Consider the following 25,458-nt stretch of genomic DNA (forward strand, 5'->3'; position numbering starts at 1 on the left):
AAGATGAAAAACTCAAGGGCCCTATTTTTCAGCACATGACAAAAGCTAGTCCACTGAAAGGAACAGACAAGATGGAGAGAGAAGTGACCTGAAAACGGCAAGGGCTGGGTCAGCAGGTATGTGCTCCTTACCACTGGAGGGTTGTAGGCAAAAGCCGGGTTGGGGAGGATGGGGTGCTACTCATCGGATATACGCTTCCTTGGTGCTGATGTAGGGCATATGAGGAAAGACGTCTGCCCTGGTGAGCTTCAAGCCTGAATCTATGTGATTCCAAGGGGTAGGGGAATAGGTGGGGGGCAGTAAATGTCGGGGTGGGGGGAGGTGAAAAGGAAGAATGGTGAGGATGGGAGAGAACTGAGTTAGTTGGGACAGAGATGACGTAGAGTGGATTTAGACAGAAATATTTAGCCTGAGATCTAACTTAGCTGGAAAGTTAAGCAATGGAAAAAATGTGCCAGAGAGAGGTTAATGACCCCAAAGTTACACAGCTGCTACAGTGGCAGAGCCCAGATGTGAACTGCAATCTCTGTGGCTCTAAGGTCCATGCGTACCAATCATCTGGTCTAATCCCTTCTTCTAACAGATGAAGACAAAGAGGCTTTGAGACATGAAGTGACTTGCCCAAGGACACCAAGATATTCCAGCAAAACGAATCCTAGAACCACCAAAACCCAGTGAAATACTCCTTACAGGCCATTCATGGCCTCCTACACAATCAGAGAGAAAGTGGAGGGGGAGGTGCTGAATCCCTACAAGGCTCTGAAAAGGCCCCCTTCCCTCGTCTGTGCCCGTCACCTCCTTGACAAACTAGGGAGGAGGCTGACGAGGTGTCACAGGGAGTGTGAGGCACTTGGAAAATAGAAATCCCTTGATGAGGAGAGTCCAAGCAATTACTTACTTGTCAACTTAGGAGGGTAGGGCAGGATTAATCTGAGCTCAAAGGTCAGGGTGAAAACAAAGGTGTAATTATTACTATAACAATGATAATAATTTATTAATCTGCAGATTCTATACAAATATTACTCCACCCTTGAGTAGTTTACCTGTTGCAATTGGGGCTAAGCCACTGGCGAAGGTAGGGATGGGACGGAGAGAGGGAACCAGAAACGACGACGGCCAGAAGGTAAGAAAACAAACTGGAGAAAGAAAGCATGCTGATGAGCGGGTGATGGAGGCTGAAGGTGGTCTGACAGGCAAGACATTTGATAGTAAAATCATATGCTGTTTCTAGTAGGGAAGGTTTTTCAGTGGAAACCAAATTTCTCATTTTTTTGTATCAGGAACTAAAAACAAGAATGTTACGTGAACTACCTAAGATCACATAGCTTGTCAGTGACAGAACTTGAACTAGAACTTGAGTCTTTTTGCACTTAGTCCTGTGCTGGTCCAAGAAGAGCCTACATGCAAGTCGGAGAATGCAGCACGCTGGGGAAGAGAAAGACCAGAAGACAAGGTGTTACGACACAGGTCACAGGGGCTGGTTCACTACGATCAAATGCCCGTCTCGGTTTTCCATCAACACCCTCTCCCCGCCAACGCAGTTCAAAAAATATAAGAGGGCCCAAATCAAACTGGCTTAGCGTGGGAGAGAAATTGTCAGCTCTCAGTAAGATAATGTGCTGCTACCATTGGAGCTTTTTTATTTTTCCAGAAGTGAGAATCCATATAAAGGAAGAAGAAAATAAAAGACATCATGAACCAATGCCTTCTAGTAATTTCCCTCCCCTCTCGAATCAAGCACCCTCGGGTCTCCCATCTACATATGCTCACGGCAACACACGCCTCTTCTTGGCAGCCCTGACCACCGAGGTGACTTTACCTGGAGTCTTGGGGCTACATGATTGACACCTGCTTCCCTTGCTAGACTGCAAGCCTGGTCAGGGCAGCAATGTCCTCTGACTGTGTCACCACTTTGTCTTTGCTTCCTGGTATGGAATCTGGCTCTCTGTAGTAGCTAAGATGTGCCACCCAGACCCCCTGAGAGGAAGAGCTTGCTGCCCATCTGTGGGGAACACAGCCAGCAGACAGCCCTCCCGCTGTCAGCAACTTCAGGGTCTGGCTCAGCTGCAGAGAGCGATACCTCTGAAGGCCATACCTTTGGGGAGTGGGCAGTCCATGTTTGGTGACTGAGTGAAGCAGGGGGTAGTGGATTGACTGGTGGTCCCCAAAAGATGTCCTAACTCCCAGAACTTGTGAATGAGACCTTATCTGGAGAAAGGGTCTCTGCAGATGTAACTAAGTTAAGGATCTCGAAATGAGGTCATTTGGGGTTTAGAATGGGCCCTAAATCCAGTGACAGATGTCCTTATGAGAAAAAGGCAAAAGTAGATTTGAGACTGAGACACACAGAGGAGAAGCCACGTGAAGACAGAGGCAGAGACCGGAGGGATGCTGCCACAAGTCAGTGGGACACTTGGAGCCACCAGAAGCTGGAAGAGGCCAAGAAGGATGCTCTCGCAAGCTTAGGAGGGAGCACGGCCCTGCTGACACCCTGATGCTGGACTTCTGGCCTCCAGAACTGCGAGGGAAGGAACTTCTGTTGTTGCCATTGGTTACAGCATCCCTAGGAAATCAACACACAGGGGGCGTAAAGGGCTGCATCTGGGCCACTGCGGCATGACTGTCGCTAGTTCCTGCTCCAGAGTTCACCGCTGGGTCCCTGACGTTCCGTCAGGCCTAAACCATGTTTCACTTTTTCTTCTGCTTAATCTGCTTTCTTCCTTCCTCCTCCAACAGATTTTGATCCCTAATAAACACCTCACACTCTAAACTCGGGCTCCCTGACTGCTTCCAGAGAACCCAGCATGACACGCTATAATAAGATATTTGTTAAGTGAATAAATTAAGTAGACAGTGAGTTCCTGGGAGGAAAGAACTATGTCTTTTTTAAAATTTAATTTATTATTATTATTTTTTTTTGGCTGCATTGGGTCTTTGCTGCTGTGCATTGGCTCTCTCTAGTTGCAGCGAGCGCGGGATACTCTTCGTTGCGGTGCGCCGGCTTCCCACTGCGGTGGCTTCTCTTGTTGCGGAGCACGGGCTCTAGGCACACGGGCTTCAGTAGCTGTGGCACACAGGCTCAGTAGTTGTGGCTCGTGGGTTCTAGAGCACAGGCTCAGTAGTTGTGGCACATGGGCTTAGCTGCTCCACAGCATGTGGGATCTTCCCGGACCAGGGCTCGAACCCGTGTCCCCTGCATTGGCAGGAGGATTCTCAACCACTGCGCCACTAGGGGAGTCCCAAGAACTATGTCTTATTCGTGTTTACAGTCTTAAAGCTTGGCACAGTATCTCACACAGAATACGCGTTCAATAACAACGTCTTATATCAAAGAAAGAATGCACGAACATACAAATAGTTTGAATTGAATCTATAGATCGAAATGAATTTTGGTACAAAATACTTTTGTGTATTTCTGTGAGCCTCCACTGAGGAGGGAGGGAGGGAGGAAGAGTGATCATACTTCACTGTGTCATGAACTCAGCTAAGCACTGTCTTCAGGCTCTCGTGAGGGTGGGAATAGAGGACACAACCTCCACGAAGGACAGCTTTTCCCCTGAGGGCAACATTTTTGTTCTTGCAGTGCTAAGACTCTCCCTATCAACGTGCAGAAATAACTTCACCACCGTGCCCCCAGCCATTCTGACATAAATCCTCATGGATAAACATTTTTAGTGTAAAGAGCAAAAATAAAACAGAGGGGACATGTTCAAACAAGGCGGTGGAATGTGGGTAAAGGAGAAAGAATTGCCACTATTTTCAACAGTCGAAAAGTCTCCGTGAAGGAAATGGGATTCGAGAAGCACCGTTCGTCACAGCAGGTTTCAGAGGATCAGGACCTTAGAGGTCATGTACCACAGCGCCTTCTTTTATAGAGGAAGAAACGGCAGCTCAGAGACAGCAGGGGATTTGCTCAAGGTCCTGCTACCAGGTGCGCAGCAAAACGAGGCTAGAACCTCACAGTTCTTCCCGATAAATTTGAATGGGGCAGCGGGAAGGAAGGAAGGAAGAAGGGCAGGAGGAAGTGGGGGAGGGAGGGGGGCAAAACCCTGGCAAAGTGAACAGGGTTTCAGCACATGTAGGGGAAGGAAATCATCCGGTTCTGGCTAGGTGCTTCAGACAGATTATGTCATTTATTCCCTGTAACAAGAATGTGAGGCGAAAGCTGCCATCTTCATTTTATCGTCTAGGATGGTGAACTCAGAAACACCGGGTGAGTTTCCCAAGTAAAGGACAGAGCTAGGATTCAAAGTCTAGTATGTGTGACTCCCCAAACCATACTTTTCTAGGACAGCGTGTTACAAGGGAGAAGGTGAGAATAAAGTGGAAAGTCGAATGAAGGACTAGCAGCGATAGGTGGGTCACCTGTGGGGGAGACTAGGAAGGAGAACAGGAGTGGGGTTTGAGTGACTCAGGAATTCCCAGAAAAGAGTCTTAAAGCTCGGAGTGACAGCAATAGGGCAGTGGAAGCTGTCTTCTTGTCTACAAATGTGTAAGCAGAGAGGAGGGAAGGTAGCAGTGTCTGTGCCTGGAGTTTGAGGTAAGAGTTGGTGTTCAAGGTGTAACACTGGGTAGGCAGAGGGGCCATGATTATCCCCGCGAGGAGATGCTACCACTCAGCAGTATTGATGGCACGACTCTGGAAATGGGAAGAAATAGGGAGACGTGGAAGGTCTGAAGAGCTACATCCTAGGAGTGACAGCGAAACAGCTGTAAATAGAGTCTTACAAAGACCGCAAAGGTGCCTCAAGTCAACCTAACTCATGTTGGATTGAGGAGATCTGGTCCTCGGTTGCCTGGGACAGGATAGAGTAACTCTTCTCTAGAGTGACAGATGGTCATTCAGAGCCTCTACAATATTACATACCCAATATCCAACATCCAATAAATACTTAGAAATAGAACCAAGGGAAAAAACAGAAAATGGAAATATATATACATAGGTGATCCAGATAGGAATTATCTGACAGACTTTAAAATAACTATGACTATATTCAAGAAAATAGATGACAAGACAGGAAATCTACCACAGAAACAGAATCTTGAAAAATATCAAATAGAATTCTAAAAGTGAAAAATGCCATAATGGAAATTAAGAAATCCGTAGATGGTTCAAAGAGCAGATTGGACACAGCTGAAGAGAGGATTCGTGTGCCTGAAGACAGACATAGCTAGAGACAGACAAGAGACTTATGCACAGATATTTTAAAAGAGGGAAAAGTATAGAAAATAACATAACAGACGTACGAAACATGATGACAAATTTAAATATAAACAACTGGAGTCGCTGAGGGGGAGAAAAGACAGAATGCACAGAAAAATATTTTGAGATAATGACCAAGAATTTTTTTAAAAACATCAAAACATATAAGATAGACTAAATAAGAAAAAGAAACCAGTAGAGGGATAAATACAGAGAAAACCACATTTAGGCACATCAAAGTAAAATTATTAAAAACCAAAGATAAAGAGAAAATATTAAAAACACCCAGAGGAAAATAAAAACACATCCCCTTCAAGAAAAGAGCAAAACTAAGACTGACAGCTAGCTGCCTCGGCTCCTACAATGGCAGCCTGCTGAAGACATCTTTAAAACAATGAAAGGAAAAATAACAAAACAGAGTTACTGAGGAGAAAGAAAATCCACGGGACACCTTTAAAGCACCAAAAGAAAACAGAACACAAAAAACCTGTCAACCAGAAGTTATTTACACAGTTAAAATAATCTTCAAAAATGAAGGCAAAATAACATTTACAAGCAAAAACTGAGAAAAATTGTAGCTGGAGGAGTTCGGCTGAAAGAAATTCTAAAAACGGTCCTTAAGGCAGAAGGAAAAATGCTCCCAGGCAGAAACGGAAAAATGAAGGAAGGAATTAAGAACAATGTAAACCATAAATATGTGAGCACATTTAAATTAATATAGATGATAAAGCAATAACAATAATTTCTCATTAAGTGTAAAATAGATACAGCATTTAAATGCATGACTATAATTTTAAAAAGCTAAGAGGAGGGTAAAGTGAATCAAGGGATTTTAAGATTATGGCATTGTTTGGGAAGGTGAAAAATTTTAAGATTATGGCATTGTTTGGGAAGGTGAAAATCCTATTTTATGTTAGGTTCTAATAAATCCAAAATGCATTTTGTAATCTCAAGGCGAAACACTAAAAGAATAGTAAAAGAATACATAGCTAACAAGTTATTAGACAACATATAATATAACAAAATATAACAAAAGTTGAATAATCTAAAATAAGGCAAAAAAGGAGAGAAAAAGGAACAGAGAACAGGTGGTACAAATGGAAAATGAATAGTAAGATAATACATAGAAGCTGAAATAGTCATCGTTTATAATAAATGTGATGGTCTAAACACTCAAATATCAATAGAAGGTAAAGATCGTTAGGCTGTATTCCAAACAAAACAAGTCATACGCTGTTTACAAGAGACACACCTCAAATACCGGGACACAGAAAGTTTAAAGTGGGAGACTTTAACACATCTCGTTCTATGATCAATAGAACAAGCAGACACAATAATCAATAAGGTTTGAGAATATTTGAATGTGATTAATAAACTCAATATAATTGACATATATAGAACTCTAAACCCATTAACTCCAAGATATACATTCTTTCCAAAGGAAATGGAACATTTACCAAACAGACCCTATTCTGAGCCATAAAGAATCGTCAGTAAACGTCAAAGGATTGAAACATTCAGTGAATAGTCTGCCCGGAGTAGGATTAAGTTAAAAAGCTATAACAGAAAAAAGTGGAAAGTCTGCAAATGTCTGAAAATTTTTCTTTAGGGAAGAGGTGGACAGTGACAGGAGGGACTTGGGAGGAGCGGGGCTTCTGGGTTCTAGCAATGGTCTATTTCTTGATCTATTTCTTAATTGGTTACACTGATGTGTCCACCTTGTGAAAACGCATTGAGCTGAAACTTACGATCTGTTTATTTTTCTCTATGTATACAGTGCATAAATAAAAAGTTCATTTACAAATGAGGCTGGACTGGGGAAGGAAGACCTGGGACAAGAGTATGATGAGAAGAAATTTAAGAAAAGTATAAGAAAAAAATGTACTGGTTTTGAAATTGCAGTGGAAGGAGTCCCATTTAGCAGTCAGGAAATTTGAGCTCTCATCTGTGTGATGTTGAATAATCATCACCTTTCTCTGGCCTCAGTTTCCTCATTTGTAAAATGGCTATGCAGGTCCCAGATCTGATCCATGATTTTATCACAAAGTTCACGTGTGTACTAAGTGGGAAAGCCTGAGTCTTTCCTGCCACAATCTATACTCACACATCATTCCTCATTGTTTGTAACATCATTCTCTCAGAGAGAGAACACTGACAATCCAATGGCGTCAATAACTTATCTGCCAATGGCAGTTACATTATAGGACATTACTAGCACCCCAGAATCCCACCTTGGGTCATTTCAGAATATTCTTCTTTCCATAAACGTATCTGGACTTTTACCACCATTAACCAGCTTTGCCTGTTGGTAAGTAGCTGTTTTTTATTCCCCTCACCAGCTTGCTTTCTGTACCAGATCCGTGGAAAACCTGGGGCAGGGTGTGTGTGTGTCTCACTCTTGAATTAGGGCTCTTCTTTTCTTTTTTCTTTTTAAATTTTATTTATTTGTTTATTTTTGCTGTGTTGGGTCTTTGTTTCTGTGCGAGGGCTTTCTCTAGTTGCGGCGAGCGGGGGTCCCTCTTCACCGCGGTGCGCGGGCCTCTCACTGTCGCGGCTTCTCCTGTTGCGGAGCACAGGCTCCAGACACGCAGGCTCAGTAGTTGTGGCTCACGGGCCCAGTTGCTCCATGGAATGTGGGATCTTCCCAGACCAGGGCTCGAACCCGTGTCCCTTGCATCGGCAGGCAGATTCTCAACCACTGCGCCACCAGTGAAGCCCTCTTTTTTTTTTTTTTAACAATTCAGTGCGAAAGCCATCAAGAAGGGCTGAGCAGGGTAGACATCCATGCAGTGGTGTAGGGCAGGATAAGGGAGCCCAGAGCAGAGTCAGAGCCTGAGCAGGATAAGAAGGAGTCCACGTGGGGAAGGGGTGACCCAGCACAGGATGCCAGAGTCTGTGTGGGAAGAACTCTGCACTGGGACTGACACATACACACTACCGCATATAAAATAGATAACTAATAAGGACCTACTGTACAGCACAGGGAACCCTACCCAATACTCTGTAATGACCTATATGGGAAAAGAATCTAAAACAGACTGGATATATGTATATGCATAACTGATTTACTTTGCTGTACACCCGAAACTAACAGAACATAACACAACTAGCACGATAAAAATTTTTTAAAAAAGAACTCCTCATAAGAAAGTGAAGAAGAGGCAGCAATTGGAGATTGCTTACATACAGAGGGATTGACCAAATAAATAAATATATTCAGTGGGAAAAAACAGAAAACCCTGTATCCAAACTGATATAAATAGATAAATAAATGTGAAGTTTGACGAGGAATGGGATGTTTGTAGTCGCAAAATCGTCCCCTCCTCCCCAATTACTTATTGTCTACAATGAGCAAAAGAATGATTTTACAGTGGAGAAGCCTGGCAGATAGCACCTTACTCAAATGATCAAAAGGCACACCAACAGTAATGGGTCATATTTAAATACCATGCATCACTGGCTAGGATATAATAAGGAAACCCAGTATCCTGCTGTGATATTCCTGTCAAAGATGCATGAACCCAATCAAGAGGGCAGATATCAGACTGAGGGGTTTTCTAAAAAGGACTGGCTTGTAATCTTCAAAAATGTCAATGTCATGAAAGGCAAGGAAAAACCACGGAACTGTTCCAGATTAAAGAAGAATGAAAAGATTTGGTGCGACGTGACGCGACGTGAGATCCTAGACTGAATCATTTCTCTATAAAGGTCATTACTGGGACAACTGTTGAAACTGGGATGGTGCCCGAGGATCAGATGGCCTCTGTTGTAAGGCAGCAATGTTGATTTCCTGACTCTGGTGGTTGTGGAGGGGAAAACGCTTGCTTACAGAAAATTCTCAAGAACTGTGGGTGACGGGGCCTAAGGTCTGTGTTCTCAGATGGTTTAGGAAGAAAAGCTCTTCATAATGTTCATGAAGCTTTTCTGTAAGTTTGAGAAACTGTTTCAAGAGAGCAGCATTGGAAAGCATCATTTATCTAGGTCCCTTCTCTGACCCAGAGAGCCTGTGTCAGGGTACAGAAATAAACACAGATACAAAAACTTAACAAAAGTCACCTGCCCTAAACCCCTGCTATCTTTCTAGAGTTGTCTGCAATGACATTATTATTAAGTATAATAGCCGCATTTATTGAGTGCTTACTCTCTTCCAGGCACAGGACTACAGGCTGTGATTTGCCCAAGTTCACACACCTGGCCAGCAGTGGATGGCGCCAAGGAGAACGGGAGCTTTTGCCAGGGTGATGCTGTATCAGTTGGCTGCTTTAGGTGGAGCAAGACAGCCATGGCTATTCTGCACAAAGCACAGGTGAGCAGGCTTCTTAGCTGTAGGCAGGGGTGCCAAGTCACAGATGGAGGAAGGCGATAGAAATGGGAGCCTTCTCTGTGGGACCTGATTCCCCACTAGCTAAGCTGATGGCTTTCCCATTTTCTTGCCATGGGGCTCTCCTGTAACAAGACAAATTACTCTATCAATCCTCCCTTTGCCAGCAGATAAAGATGCCCAGCCTGCCAGACGGTGCCCTGCGGTTTCCCCTGCTGTTCCAGTCCTGTTAGCAAGAGCCACACGCCGAGCTGGAATCCCAGCGTGGAGCCTCGGGCTGGGGGCAGGGCGTGTGACAGAAAGAGCGGAGGCTGAATGGAGGGCCCCCCCCTACCCCATCTGCTGTTTCTCTGCTCCTTCCTCCTTCTCTTCCTAACAACATCGAGGAAATGCCTGCAAGCTGAGCTCAGAAACCATGCGTTACAAGGCCCTGAGCTGGGCAGCGACCGCTCCAGCACAGACAGTATCCACGCTTGCTTCCACAAACCTGCCTTCCGCCTTCCCCAACACTACCCCAAATCGTACAGGACCCTCTGGAGTCTCAGCCCCTCTGTGGAACTCTCCCTTCTCTGAATTCTCTAACAATTCACCTCTGACACAGAGTCTAACAGAGGTTGAACTTCACGCTCTAGTTTCAGTCCAACTGCTGAATGCCTGCAGGATTGTGTAAGCACCTGATCAGAGCTACGGCAGGTACTGGTGACAGGGCGGGAAGGAAGACACAGCCCCTGCCTCGTGGAGCTTACACCCTAGCATGGAAGACAGATTAAACAAAGAATGGCAAATAGAGGGTTACCACAGCAGAGGTAAGGGCTGCTTGGTGCAGAGAACAAAGGAAGTTAGCTGAATCAAAGGATTCAAGGGAAGCCTGCCAGCTTCTGAGTTTTCTTACTCTTTGTGCCTGGAAGTCTAGTCTTCCCTATAAACTGCATATGCTTCAAGACCAAGAGGCAGACGTGATTTAGCCCTAATGTCCTTCGTGACAAATCATCAGAAAACACCGGCGAGTTCGAATGCAGCTAACGTGAGTGGTGTCTGTAGGGTCACAGGCTGTCCCACGTTCCACCCACGGCACCCAAGGGGACTTAGGACACTCCTGGGGCTTCACAAGGAAGAAAATGTATACAAATTGCATAGAATTTGCTGCCCCAATTCCATGGCCTTGCTTCTTGCTTAGTTTCCTCTCTCTGAGCTGCCCTGGCATTGGCCTAGAAGGAATCCTAACCCCCAGTAAAAATAAAATGTGGATCTTGCACAAACCTGTGTGAAGGTCACTCAACAGAAAAGTGCCAGGACCCCGAACCCAACGGCCTGAGCAGAAAGTGGAAATGCCGACTTTCTTCATGAAAAGCCCACAATTAATTAACTTCAACAGAATTAACTTCGTTCAATGTTTATGACAATTATACTTTGTGCTCAGAAGCACATAGGCCCGGGGACGGTACACAGGAGGCTGGGATGTGGTGAGGCCCTCAAGGAGCTTACAGGGAGGGAATCCATTCAGAGATAATGATAATAATGATAGTTTCCAGTGAGCGGACGATGCCCAGGGCCTGGTGTCTAATAGTTTCCCCCTCGCAACCTCTAGGTGAGGTTTGAGTGTTCCCATTTTTAGGATGAGGAAACTGAGGCTCTGAGATTTTAATTTTCCCAAAGTTAGAGCAGGCTAGTTACAGAGCCAGGATCTGAACCCAGCTACTCTATTTAACTCCAAGATCTGTTTTTTTTTTTTTTCACTAAACTATGCTGGACACAAATCAAAATGAATCTTTTTCACTTTACAAAGCAGAATGATATAAGTGCTCCACAAGAGACACATAAGTTATCATAAGAGTCAGAGGGGTCAGATAGCTTCAAGGGTGGGGGAGGACTCAGAAAGGCAGCAATTTTCAGATATTAATTTTTGTTTTTATCTTTTGGATTCAGAAGGATCCTTACTATTAACTAGTCCAGCATTTCCTGTGCGTATTCTGTAGGGCAAGATATTCCTTTAAAGAGGGGGAGAGAGAGAGAGAGAGAGAGAGAGAGTGTGTGTGTGTGTGTGTGTGTGTGTGTGTGTGTGTGTGTGTGTGTTCAAGCACGTGTGTAGTTTTAAATCCTGGGCAAGTTTGCAACTCATGTCCCCTTCTGGGTAGCTCACAATGCCCATTAGCAAATTAAAGGCTCTGAGAAGGTCCGCAGTTAGGATTTCCCAAACTTACTTGACCATGCCACCCTCTTTTGAAAAAAACCTATGAACATCCCAAGGAATTCTTTTATTTTCCTAATTTTTAATGTGAACCATTTTTTAAAGTCTTTATTGAACTTGTTACAATACTGCTTCTGTTTTTTATGTTTTGGTTTTTTGGCCACAAGGCAGGTGGGATCTTAGCTCCCCGACCAGGGATCGAACCTGCACCTCCTGCATTGGAAGGCGAAGTCTTAACCACTGGACAGCCAGGGAATTCCCCCTAATTTTTAAAATTAAGATATAATTGACATATAACATTATACGAGTTTCAGGTGTACAACATACTGATCTGGTATTTGCAAATGTGAGTCACCACAGTAAGTCTAGGTAACAACCGTCACCACACATAGTTAGAATTTGTTTTCCTGTGATGAGAACTTTTAAGATCTACTCTCTTAGCAACTTTTAAATATACGATACAGTGTTGTTAACTATAGTCACCATGCTGTACATCATATCCTCAGGATTGATTTATTTATAACTGGAAGATTGTACCTTTGGACCCCCTTCACTCATTTTGCTCACCCCTCCGACCCCAGCCTCTGGCAACCAGCCATCAGTTCTTTGTATCTGTGAGCTCATTTTGGGATTTGTTTGTTTTTTAGATTCCACATAAGTGAGATCATACGGTATTTGTCTTCCTCTGACTTATTTCACTCAGCATAATGTCCTCAAGGCCCAATCATTTTGTCACAAATGTCAAGATTTCCTTCTTTTTTTGTGGCTGAATAATATTCCATTAGGTGAATACACCACATTTTCTTTATCTATTCATCCATTGACAGACACTTAGGTGTCTGTCATTTGATTTGCATTTCCCTGGTGATTAGTGATGCTGAGCACCTTTTTATGAACCTGGAATTCTTATTCCTCAGAATATCCAGGTAGTCCAATTCCATCATTTTATAGGAAAGGAAAGCAGGACCAGAGAAGGTGAGTGCTGGGCCCGAGATCCCAGCAAGACAGAAGTCAGAGCCGGGCTGGCACTGAGCAGGACTGTGCAGGTTGGGTAGGCTGTGACAGCCAAAAGGATCAATGTGAGTCAATTTGTGGAGGCAGGAAGCAGTCCTTCAGTTTAGAGAAAGGAGAAGAGCCTGCTTTGGCCTCTGTGCCAAGTGCCCAAGGAGCTAGGAAGGTGGAGAAGCCCGGCGGAGGGAAGGCATGCGTGATCAAACATGGCATGTGTGATCCCCAAACACTGGTAGGGGACGGTGTTTGTCCTTTATTCAGTAGCAGGGAGCCACTGAAGGTCTGAAGCATGGAGAGGTGTGATCTGACCTGTGCGGTAAGAAAACTTCAGTGAAGATGTGTGCAACTTAGAATGACTGGGAGGAAAAACTAGAGGCAGAGAGACGAGGGCAGGCAAGAGGCAAAAGGGGACCGTGAGTTAGACATGGCTCCTCCCATTTCATAAAAAAGGAGACCAAGGTAGAGAAGTCACCCAGCCCAATGTCACATAGCCAGCAGCAAGCAGAGCCAACAATTACATTAATGATGATTTACTCATTTTTAGTCAGAATGATTTTCTACACTTTTTGTTTTTAGCAGCTTTATCGAGAGTTAAGTAACAAACCATACAATTCACCCATCTGAAGGATGACATTCAATGGCTTTTAGTATATTCACAGATTTGCACATCAATCACCTCAAAAAGAAACTCCATATCCTTTAGCTATCATTTCCCATACCCTCTAGCCCTAGGCAACCACTTTCTGTCTATATAAATGGACTATATATAATACTATTATATGCAAATCTACTTTCCGAGTCTATAAAGTTCCCTACTCTGGACACATCATATTAATGCAATTATATAATCTGTTGTCTTGTGACTAGATTCTTTCACTTAGCATAATGATTTCAAGGTTCATACATGTTGAGGCATGAATCAGCACTCCATTCCTTTTTATGCCCAGATGATATTCCATCGTATAGTTATACTACACTTCATTTATCCATTCACAAGCTGATGGACATTTGGGTTGTCTCCACCTTTTGGCTATTGTGAATAATGTTGCTGTAACCATTCGTGTCCACGTTTTGGTGCAGACAGATGTTTTCATTTCCTTGGGCATATACCCAGAAGTGGAACTGCTGGGTCATGTGGCAGCTCTATGCTTAACATTTTGCGGGGCTGCCAGCCTGCTTTCCGAGGTGGCCACACTCCTTTACGTTCCCACCAGCTGTGTATAAGGGTTCAGTTTCTCCACATCTTCTCAAACACTGGCTCTTGTTTGTCTTTTTAACTTTAGCCAGCCTAGTTGGTGTGAAGTGGTATCTCACTGTAACTTTGATTTGCAATTTCCTTAGTGACTAATGATGTTGAACATACTTTCATGTGCTTACTTGTGTATGTGTCTTGGAGAAATGTCTATTCAGATCCTTTGTTCATTGTTTAAACTTGGTCATTTGTCTTTTTGTTATTGATCTGTGTGAATTCCTTATGTATTCTATATATAAGAATACATATACATTGGTGTTCTTTGAAGCACAAAAGTTTTAAATTTTGGTGAAGTCCAATTTATCTATTTTTTGTTTCTTGTGCTTTTCGGTGTCATATCTAAGAAACCACTGAATAATCCAAGCTCACAAAGAGGTAAAGGTCCGACTTCATTTTTTTGCAAGTGAATATCTAACACAATTTGTTGAAAAATATTTTTTTTTCTCCTATTTGTCTTGACACCCTTTTTAAAATCCAACTGACCATAAATGTAAAGGTTTATTCTGGACTCTCAGTTCTATTCCTTTATCCTATACGTCTTATTCCTGGACCACACTGTCTTGATTACTATAGTTTTGTAGTAAGTTTGAAATCAGGATGTGAGAGTCCTCCAACTTTATTCTTGTTTAATATTGTTTTTACCTTCCTGGGTTTCTTGCATTTCTATACGAATTTTAGAACCAGACTGTCAATTTCTTCAAAAATTCCAGCTGGGATTTTGATAGAGACTGTGTTGGATTTACATATTACTTAGGGGATTATTGCCATTTTAACAGTATTAAGTCTTCCAATCTATGAAGATGGGATATCTTTCCATACTTCATTCCTTTTTATTGCTGAATAATATTCCATTGCTTGAACACAGTACATTTTAATTTATTCACTTGGAAATGTGGGTTATTTTCTACCTTTTGCTCTTATGAATAATATTGCTATGAATGTTCGTGTACGTGTTTTTGTGGGGATTATGTTTTCATTTCTTCCGGGTATATACACAGGATGGAAATGCTGGGTCATATAGTAACTCTCTGTTTAACATGTTGAGGAACTGCCTGATTGTTTTCTAAAGCGTCTGCACTATTTTACACTATTTTACACCATTTCCATTCTCAACAATTCTAAATTCCGATTTCACCACATCTTAACTAACATTTGTTATCATCTATTTTAGCCATCCTGGTGGGTGTGAACTGGTATCTCATTGTGGTTTTGATTTGCATTTCCCTATTGGCTAATGATGTTCAACATCTTTTCACGTGTTTATTGGTTATCCCCCTCCCTTGCTTCAAGGGCTGTAAAGCAATGAAGAGCTGTGGGCAACTCAGGTGGCTGATCGGTCACATCTGGCTTGAGCAACGGGCATCCAAGCACGATGAGCAGTGCCCGTCACCCCTCTGGTCAGTTATGGGAGGTATGGTATGGTATCGTATGGTATGGTATGGAGTGATGTGTGGCGTGGCGTGGCGTGGCGTGGCGTGGTATGGTGTGGTGTGGCGTGGTATGGTGTGGTATGGTTTGCCCAGAACAGCTGGCTGCAGCCCCGGGGCAGCCGGTAGTCCCAGCGAAGTGGGTAGAAAGGTTCTGAAATAGACAGTAGCTCATTCTGAGCCCAGCTATTTGCTGAACTGCTTCCAAGGGAATCTGCCTGTTTCCTTCAGTCTAAAATAGATAACACATAGAAACACCCAGATCCTCGAAGCCTGATGAAGACAAACAAGTGACAGAAAGGCGGCATCCTGGGAGATCCTGGCAGGGGAGATCAATCTGTCTGATATGTGCTTTGTTGGAAAAAGAGGAAGGGGGTGCAGAGGGCTGACAGTGCCTCCTGAGTGTCAGAGGGCACAGCAGGGAGGAATCTGAATACCTGGGTGTTTGGTGGGCCTCCTGGGGGCTCTGCTACTAAAGAGGTGCAGCTCCTTTCTCAGAGCCGCAGGATGTGGCAACTCAGAGAAAGTGCCAGTCTTGAAGCCCCTCAGATATCATTAGTGAGTGCTGCATCCCAGCCAAAACCAGCTGTGGGAGGAGGTACAAAATGAACATCTGGCTGTTCCTGCCTCTGCCTTAGGATGTCGTGAGGCCCCGAGGGAAGCTGGACTTGGGTTGCCAAGGTCAACCACAAGCTCTGTGTTCTTGGTTGGCATGCTCCTCGGAATGTATCATTAATAGAAAGTGGGTGTCCAAGGAAAGTGAGGTGGCAACCCATCAAACTCCACATGGAGGGAACTGGGCTTTTAACTGGTCCTCAGTAACATGGTGGGCACTCAGAGGAGAGAGACGAGGAGGGCGAATGGCTTGTTACGTCATGGGATCTTAAAAATGATACCTCATTTGGAGAAAAAGAAGACACAGGAAGATGTAATAACTGTTTGAAATCGCTTAAAGCAAAACTGTTAGATGGAAGAGGAACCAGTACGTGTGAATCTAGGGAACAGAACCACTGTTCTAGAAGTTACACTGTAGAAATTCTGTAGAAATTACACTGTCATGGTTTGAACTCATTCTAAGTAAGAACTTTAACAATATGAATGATCTGAAACCAGAACTGACTGCCCTGTAAGGCAATGGATTCCCTGACACTAGAGGTGTTTGGACAGAAGCTGAGCAATCATTGAGAGGGCGACATAAAGGGCATTCAGATATTTGAAAGAGGGCCTGATAGCCTCAAAAAACTTCCGACTCCGAAATTCTCTGAATCGATTTTGGCTGAACCGTATGAAATTGCCACTATTCCCCTCTCTGGCCAGTAAGACTTCTTTAACTTGAGAACAGTCCAGGCACAAAGGAGAACCATAAAAATACATAACATCCAAACTAATAGCAATTGCCAACCAGTGGATTTCATCTTATAGTATGCTTGGTTCGGGGGCATTTCATGATGCTTTATTTAGACTAGTAGTTTGAAGATTCTTCTCCCTCCACTGGATACCACACTGTGTAAGATATTACAAGAGACAGACTACCTGTCAATGGTAAGACCTTCCAGCACTGCTGGCACCCGAACTGTCTAGCTCAGAGTCTGCAACAGATCTGGGCTGTGATGAATTATGAGCAAAGGGGAACATCTCTGTTTAAGAGAGGTATATGCTTAGGGATCAAAGGGACAGAAGGGCCGATTATACTGGAGGCTACCCTAGTAATAAGTCTTGCCAGATTGGAACCTGTGGGATTCTTCAAACCCTGTGGAAGGGGGAGATACAGCCTGAAATCCATCTCAGAACATCGTCCTGGACCTGGGTCCATCTCCATTCATGAACTGTAAGTATTCCTGCTGCACAGCTCTCCAGTGCAAAGGGCTGCTGAAGAGACAGATGGAACAGAAAACAGAAAGGGTACACGCACACATGTGCATGCACACACACACACAGCTTTGTATCACTACTGACGTTTGAAACTGAAATGAACTTGATCCATAAAAACAGTGAAAACTCAGACTGAAAAAAATAGCATAGCAATTAAAAAAACAGGTTTTAATTGAAAAGCACACATTTCCTTAATCCTTGTCAGCACTGCTGCTTTCTTTGGCATTGCACAGGGAGACTAAATGATGTAATGGATAAGAGAGTTTGCTCAGGAAGCAGACTTCCTGAGTTTCAGCTCTGGTTCTATCATTTACAGGCTGTGTAACCTACGGAAGTTACTTTACTTCTCTGTGCCTTAGTTTTCACATCTATCAATATAAAAAAGATGAGGTAAAGCAGATGCGGTACATACACACGGTGGAATACTACTCAGCCATCAAAAAGAAGGAAATCATGCCATCTGCAGCAACACGGATGAGATTACCACACTAAGTGAGGTACCTTAGACAACGACAAATACCATATGATATCACTTATACGTGGAATCTAAAAGAATGACACAAATGAACTTATTTACGCAACAGAAACAGACTCACAGACTTTGAAAACAAACTTATGGTTACCAAAGGGGAAATGTGGAGGGGAGGGATAAATTAGGAGTGTGGGATTAACATATATACACTACTATACATACAACAGATATTCAACAGAGACCTACTGTATAGCCCAGGGAATGTTAATTAATATTCTGTAGGGGAAAAGAATCTGAAAAACAGTGGATATATGTATATGTGTAACTGAATCACTTAGCTGTACACCTGAAACTGACACAACACTGTAAATCAACTATACTCCAATATAAAATAAAACTTAAAAGATGAGGATAATTATAATAATACGTACCTCATGGATATTATGAGATTTAAATGTAAGGTACTTAGAATGATGCTATTATACTCAATAAATGTTATGTTTTATTATTATATGATATTACAACAGCTAATTTTCATACAACAGGAAATTAGATTCCAGGTCAACTGGAGGGACAGGTGGGGCAGAGGAGGTGGGATTTTTTCCTGATAGTTTCAATAAGAAAGATGTAAAATCAAGGTGTTCGATCAGAGCTGCAGTTTTCAACACTTGTCACTCACCAGCAACAACTGGGCAGCAATTTAAACAAAGACTGGCTGTATCAGACCAATTAAATGATAATATCTGGGAGTGAAGCTCAGGCTGCCGTATTTTTCAAAAGCTCAGATGATACTAGTGTGTAGTCGGGGCTGAGCCTTGCTGGACAAGGTTCTCGCTGCTTAGAGTGTGGTTCAGGGATCAGCAGCGTCGACCTCACCTGCAAGTGTCAGAGCCACAAAACCTCAGGCCCCACCTCGCCCGAGACCTACTGCATCAGAGCTGTATTTTAACAAGGTCCCCTGGTGGTTCCCATGCACATGGACATTTCAGGAGCGCTAGATTAGATGACCTCCAAGGTCACTTTCCGCCCTGAGGTAGGTGTCCAGTAAATGCTAAATGAAATAATAGCACGGTAATCTGATGTCCCAGGAAAGTCCTAGGCAGAAAGGCCTCTGGAACCAGGACCAGCAGGGATGCCACAAGAGCCCAAAACTGGTTTTTCCCCAGACCTAGAAATCTTGACAAAAGCACACTTGTGCTTACAGGCCAGGGGCAATTAATTAGCAGGGTGTCCCTGGCAAGCTTCTGGGGCCAATGGAAAAGCATGACGGGAAGTGACATAGATCAACAGGAATCAGAGACAGAGAGTAGAAGAGATAAGAGTTTCATCTTCCCAAGGTCTCAACGAACCTTGGTTCTCATGGACTTCCAGCGCTGTGCATGGCAAGCATGAGCCATTCACATTTTGAACTGGCTTCTTCCAACGAGGTGTGCTCACCACCGACATAGGCATCCTTAACTCCCATTTACTGTCTTTTTTCCCACAGTTCTCTGTTCCTTCCTTACCTATCACAGCACAGCTGCACATTCCTATCAACCCCAATTATTTCTGTCCTCTTACTTCACCCTCCAAATCCACCTCTTCTTTAAATTGTTTTTTGTTTTTTTTTAAATTTTTGGCTGTGTTGCGTCTTTGTTGCTGTGCGCAGGCTTTTCTCTAGTTGTGGCGAGCGGGGGCTACTCTTCGTTGTGGTGCGCGGGCTCCTCATTGCTGTGGCTTCTCTCGTTGCGGAGCACGGGCTCTAGGCACGCGGGCTTCAGTAGTTGTGGCATGCAGGCTTCAGTAGTTGTGGCTCGCGGGCTCTAGAGCGCAGGCTCAGTAGTTGTGACGCATGGGCTTAGCTGCTCTGCGGCATGTGGTATCTTCCCGGACCAGGGCTCGAACCCATGTCCCCAGCATTGGCAGGTGGATTCTTAACCACTGCGCCACCAGGGAAGTGCCTATACTTTCTTGTCTTTATGAATTTGACTACTCTGGGGACCTCACGTAAGTAGAATCAGCAATATTTTTCCTTGTATAACTGGCTTATTTCACTTAGCGTAACGTCTTCAAGGTTCATCCACGTTGTAACGTGTGTCAGGATTTCCTTCTGAATTTTACCCAGCATCTTGCTACTCTGGGAGACAATGAATAGCTCTTTATCTAGACAAGGTCAGTCTGTGTAGTGGGGAGAGGACAGAGGGAGGCCTACAACTTGTCTCTGCTTTGTCCACAAGAGCCATCAACACAAGAAAAGGACTCTGGATGAGGGGTTAGGGCCTTTGTCTGTGAGTAAAATTGGAAAAGGTTGAGGGGCAAATGGGAGGAGCCCATAAATAGGAGAACAGGACCAAAGACCCAGAGGTGGGCCTGAAGCTGGTGTGTGTGTGTGTGTGTGTGTGTGTGTGTGTGTGTGTACACGAGAGGGGAGATTCTTCTACAACTAGCTTAGCTTCCCAAATTTCACCTGCTCATATATGGAGCAACCAGGGCTGCCTCTGGGCACCATTTGCTCTAGAGCACTGGAGTGCAGAATGCCGTCCCTCACTGGGCTGCTCTTGGTCTTCTGGTGAGCTGTTGTTGGTGTGTGTGCAGTTGGATCCCCGGCTGCCTCCACTTGGCTCAAGCCCTCCCCCTTCCCTCCCCCCAGGGCCCTGCTCCCTAGGAATCCAAAGCTCAGCCCAGGACAGAGTTTCAGCCCCAGATTCAGGGAGCTTGCATCTCAGGAGGGAACAAAAGGGGGAAGCAGAACCCTTTTGCTTAGAGTCTCAGAATAGAATAGAGCTGGAAGGGACCTCAGCGGTGCCCTGTCCTCATTCTATTCTGGGGAAACTGAGGCCCAGGAGGGTGGTGCCGCTTGCCCAAAGTCACACAGCGGACCTAAGACAAGAATTCAGGTCTCCGCTGTTTCCATAAGCCTCAGCTGCTTCTTCTAAGCCGTGGTTGCCTCAGCAACAACGAATTCTCATTTGCCCCCTCCTTGCCAGCCTCCAGGCCTTCCAATTGACTCAGTACCTCTGCCCGTATCTCCAGGGGCCGAAGCTTCGAAAACCCATTTCATAAGCAGCCCTCTGTCATCTCCCGCTATTAGGTGCACCCTCCCCAGGTTGCATCTTTCCTGTTGCCCTCTGGGATGCCCCCCCCCCCCCGCCCAGTTCCTTTTGTCATGATTGCTTACATTTTTGACCAAAACTGCTGCGAGGCCTTGGGCAAACCATCTGTAGAGTAAAATCCCAACTAGAGTAGGAAATTATCGAGCAAACTGAACGTCGCCACAGAGGGCTTGAAACCCCCTTCCCACCTGAGCAGCCCACCCGCCCCACACCCCTCTTCACGTACCTTTGTTTCGGGGGCGGGGGAGGGGCCCAATGGCTCTCTTGTTTCCAAGAAATGACTGAAATGCCCTAACAGGGACAGCTCAAGATTTGAAATTACTACTATATTGATTCACTCAAGTTCTTACCTTCGGAATTTTGAACTGATCTGGGCAAAACTTTGTGAACGTTTCAACACACCCGACTTCATAATCTCATTAGTGCAAATTCAACTGACAGACACTGAAACAGCCCTGGGGGGAGGGGGGGAGCTGAGACGCGCAGACACTTACAAGGGGCGATTTCCTTTGCACCTGGAGATGAGAAATCACAGTTGTCAGCCCTCGCTTTGAAAGGCAGGAAGATGGGCGATAAAGTCTGAGCTGCACGCAGAGCTTGGACACGTTCTACTCCCTCCCAGGGAGGGGGCCGGAGCCCAAAGCAGAGGAGGACGGAGAGGCATCCCGTATAGCTCACACCTCTCACAAGGGAGAGCAGGGATTAAAGCCATCAAAACAGATCAAACTGCCTCTGCCCTTGGCTCCCCTACAGCCCCACCGGGAGCGTCACCACATCTGCGATCCTCATCAGCAAAAATTGCGCACGAGTCCCAGAGCTTTGTCCGTCCTCCTAGGAGGTCAATCGGCCGTGTACTTGCTCCTTATTTCCAGATAGCTCAGTGACGCTCCAGCAGCAGCTCCAGGAATCTGGACCTGGAAACTTCCCTGCTGGCACAGAACGGCCAGACCTTTATTTTGTCAAGATGCCAAAACAAAACCAAATGAAGTGAAAAACAAACAACTCGCATCACCGCGATTTCTTTCTTTCTTTTTTTTTTTTTTTAAAAGAAGGGCACTTTCATGCCAAATAAATAAATAAAGCTCTTGACATAGCTCTTAATTTTCTCATTTTGACACGGTCCTCGTTTGGACCCAGGGGATAAAGACCCCCCCGGGGAGTCTCTAGATATGCCTTTGGATAACTGAAAACTACATTTCCAACTTCAGTCCCTACAGCTGTCCCTGATCTGCTTCCCTCCCCTAAAATATACCCTTTAATCCATCTTAACAACCCAGGGCGCACATCCTCCTGTTTTCTATCCCTTGGAAACGCCCTCCTCATCCTCTCCCGGCGGCTCTTACTCATTCTTGAGCTCCTCTTCTTCAGAAGCCTCCCCTCCCTCTGCAGGCAGAGGGCTGTCCCTCCGCTGCACCTTTGCAATACAATTAATCATAATGCATTGTACCCAGTTACGCTGAGATGTCTGCCTCTTCCCCTGCAAACTCCTTGAGGGCAGAGGTAATCCGTCCACGATCCTTATAGCCCTAAATATCCTGCAGGAAGTCCCCCCAAACCCCCAATTGACTGAGTACCTCTGCCCGTATCTCCAGGGGCCGAAGATTTGAAAACCCATTTCAGAAGCAGCCCTCTGTCATCTCCCGCTATTAGGTGCACCCTCCCCAGGTGGGGGTGTCTGTCATACCCCCACTCAGCCACGGGTAGAGGACGGAATGACCGAAACACGGGCCGCTAATTCACCAAACAGGTACCCAAACAGTGCCAGTGTTACTGAGGCTACACCAAAGTAGAAAACAAGGGCCTTGCCCTTGGGGAGTTCACCTTTAGGGAACTGCGTAAATCAAACAGACTTAGATGAGACAATATAAACCATTTGGAATCAGTGTGAGTCAGACTGTGGGCATAATAGCTGAGGGAATTTTAAACGAAGGGGAAGTCATCTCAGGGTGAGGTTTGCCAGCGACGGTTTCATGGAAGAGTTGAGTTTTAACCTGGGCCTTGAAAGAAGTATAGAATTCAGGTTGGCAGAGGAAAGCGAGGAGAATCAAGGAAGGGTGAAGAGTAGGAGTGGAGGCTTGAAGGAATTAGGTGGCGGTCAAAACCAGCTGGGCGCCAGGCTTAGGGCAGGTGGTAAGAACTAAGGGATCCCAGGAGCGTGTTCAGGTCGGGCAGGAAACTCGGACTAGCCGGTAGGGGAACCTAAGTGCCAAGCAGAGTAATCAGATTTTGTGGCTGGAAATAAAATTTTCTTTTACTTTTATTGGAAAGATTAGGCATCCTCCAGTCCAACTCACTCATTTCACAGATGAGAAAACCGAGGTACAGAGAGGGTGTGTGCCTTTCCCCAGGTATTGGAACAGTGGCATCTGTAGTAAAAGTAAAGGCAGTGGCTGATGTTTAGAGAACTCTTACAGGTGGAGCATCCCTCTAAGCACTTTAGATGCACATCTCACTTGATCCTCACAACACCTCTGAGGTAGGTACTACACCGATGCCCGTGTTGCGGACCAGGAGGCTGAAAAGTTAAGCAGCTCGCTCAAGTTCACAAGGTAACAAAGGACAAATGACACAGTCAGCACTTTGGAACTGATCTCACAGGGTGCTGGTGCAAAGAACACAGGATTTGGAATCATAGGCCATGCATTCAAATTCTGGCTCCACCTCGGTTGTCATGTGACCTCAGGCAAGTTACCTAACCATGCTGATCCTCTGTATCCTCACTGATACAAAGAGGATAATAATACCTCTCACAAGATTTCTGCAGGGATTAAATACGATTATGTGTCAAGTTCTTGGCACATAGTATGTACTCAGTAAACATGGGTTCCCTCCCACCTCCTTCCTTCCAGGAGCCTTGACACCACTTTCTAGGGTCGTATGTCTGCAACTCCTCCCCTCGCCTCCCGTGCCCTCCCCCCACCTCTGGACACTGTTCCTCTAGGCTGTGATGTCCGGCACTGGAAGTAACTGGAGGGGAGGTGTGGTGGCAGTGGGGGAGGAGTCGGGCCTTCCTGATAGACGGGCACCATCCTCACTTGGCTCTGGTGATGTTAGCAGCATGGGTGGCAGGACAAATCTGCTCCCTGGCTTGGGGTGAGGTGCAGAAAGGCCCACAGTGGACCAGCGGAAAGACACAAGCTAAACTTCCCCAACCCCCCATGGACTCACCTCTCCCCGGCCCAAGCCCTTGGCTTCCTGGGTTTCTTGAGTTCCTTATTCCCTCCCCACCCTCTTCCCTCAAACCGTCTTACATGCTGAGTTGTGCTGCTTAACTGTTCCATAGGAGGCCTCCAAAAATGTCTAGGGAGACTGGTTGGAAAGGGTCAAGCGATTATATCAAGACGTTTGCTCAGACTAGGTTTCCTGTGATGGAGAGAGAAGATGCATATCTTCTTTCCTGGCTAAGAGATGGGATAGGATGAGCATTTCTCCTTGTAAATTTTAAGTGTTTAACAGCTTCTCGGCTTCTTGGTTGTAAACCACCATCTTCTATCCCCTCAAGTGTTGGCAAGTTTCACCACATCCGGAATCAGTGTTTGGGGGGGCTATGGAAGTGCATTCACTGGGGTAGCAAGTCCCTCTGAAGAAAAGGTCATTAAGGTGAACCAGGAGTTAATAAATCAGTGTGCTGTAGACTCTGTTTCTTTTGGATTTAAATGACGGTGAAGAACTCAGAGAAGACATCAGGGGATGGGACCGAGCATTCCGGAAGCACCCACTGTGTGCAAGGCACCGCGCTAGTGCTCTGTGTTTACGTTTTCTTACTCTTTCCCACAACCTAGGAAGCCAACGACACTGAAGCACCCAGTCAGCCAGTCCAGTCCTGGGTTGTGGTCAATCTCACTTCCCAGCTGTGGACCCGAGACACACTAATATCTCTCGGCCTTGATTTCCACACTGAAAAGCAGCTCCGGGGGTAAAGACTGTAGAGCAGGTACCCTCCTGGCCCGGGGCTGGTGCTCGGGACTGGCTAGGGCTGAGCAGAGAGGCCAGGGAGGTCTGGGGAGGACTCGCCAGGACTCTGCTCTGCAGCTTGGAAAGCATTCAATCGTGTCTTGATGCATCGAATCGAGTTTCGTTCTGCTGAAAACGAGTGTGCGCTGTTCAGCTGGGCCTGGGGTGTTTTGCAGAGTGTGACGGAACCCTGGGGCAGAGGCCAAGCTGGCCCACGGCTGGCTGGTCCAGGTCATGGGCCTCAGTCTGCACACCTGTAAATGACACGCCAGACCCAGCGATCACTGAAGTTCGTTCCCACCGGGCAAAGAACCCCATGTTCCGAAACGAATTCGTTTACAGAATCTTAACAGTCCCATTCCGGCTTTTCAAATGTGACAGGCAGCTTAGGAGGTACAAGAAAAAATCTCTCTTAAGCAATTTCAAAACAAAACAAAGCAAGCTCCGGGAGCTGCCTCAGCACTGGATGTTTTCCACTTCTCACCCTGTTCACCTGCACAGAGAACAAAAACAAGAAACTTCCCCCACACCTTTTTTTTTTTTTTTTTTAATAACACACACATTGTCTTTCTACCTGGCTTTTCCTTCAGCTGGGTGCCAGCAAGGTGGATAAGATCTTTCGGGAACTTTTATAATGTCACATACGCATGCAAATTGGCAAAGTGT

The 25,458-nt window shown here is 45.2% G+C and overlaps 2 long non-coding RNA genes across 3 annotated transcripts in view; one reads left to right on the forward strand and one right to left on the reverse strand.

Annotated features, from left to right (window-relative positions):
• The window catches only part of LOC149748835 (uncharacterized), a 145,069-nt gene that overhangs the window by 50,948 nt on the left and 68,663 nt on the right, over positions 1–25,458 (reverse strand). The window contains exon 3 of one of the 2 annotated variants that reach the window (XR_016393962.1): positions 21,333–25,046. The exons of the other annotated variant lie outside the window; for it this stretch is intronic. This is a non-coding gene — a long non-coding RNA (uncharacterized LOC149748835). The remainder of the gene's footprint in view (positions 1–21,332; positions 25,047–25,458) is intronic. 2 annotated transcript variants of the gene reach the window in all.
• On the forward strand, positions 4,012–11,257 carry LOC149748836 (uncharacterized). The gene is made up of 2 exons (XR_016393963.1): positions 4,012–9,509; positions 9,692–11,257. It is a non-coding gene; the product is annotated as an uncharacterized LOC149748836 (long non-coding RNA).

Source organism: Delphinapterus leucas, chromosome 7 (genome assembly GCF_059928025.1).
Source record: "Delphinapterus leucas isolate spDelLeu-1000000601 "Yukka" chromosome 7, BTC_Dleu_Yukka2, whole genome shotgun sequence".
Lineage (NCBI taxonomy): Eukaryota > Metazoa > Chordata > Mammalia > Artiodactyla > Monodontidae > Delphinapterus > Delphinapterus leucas.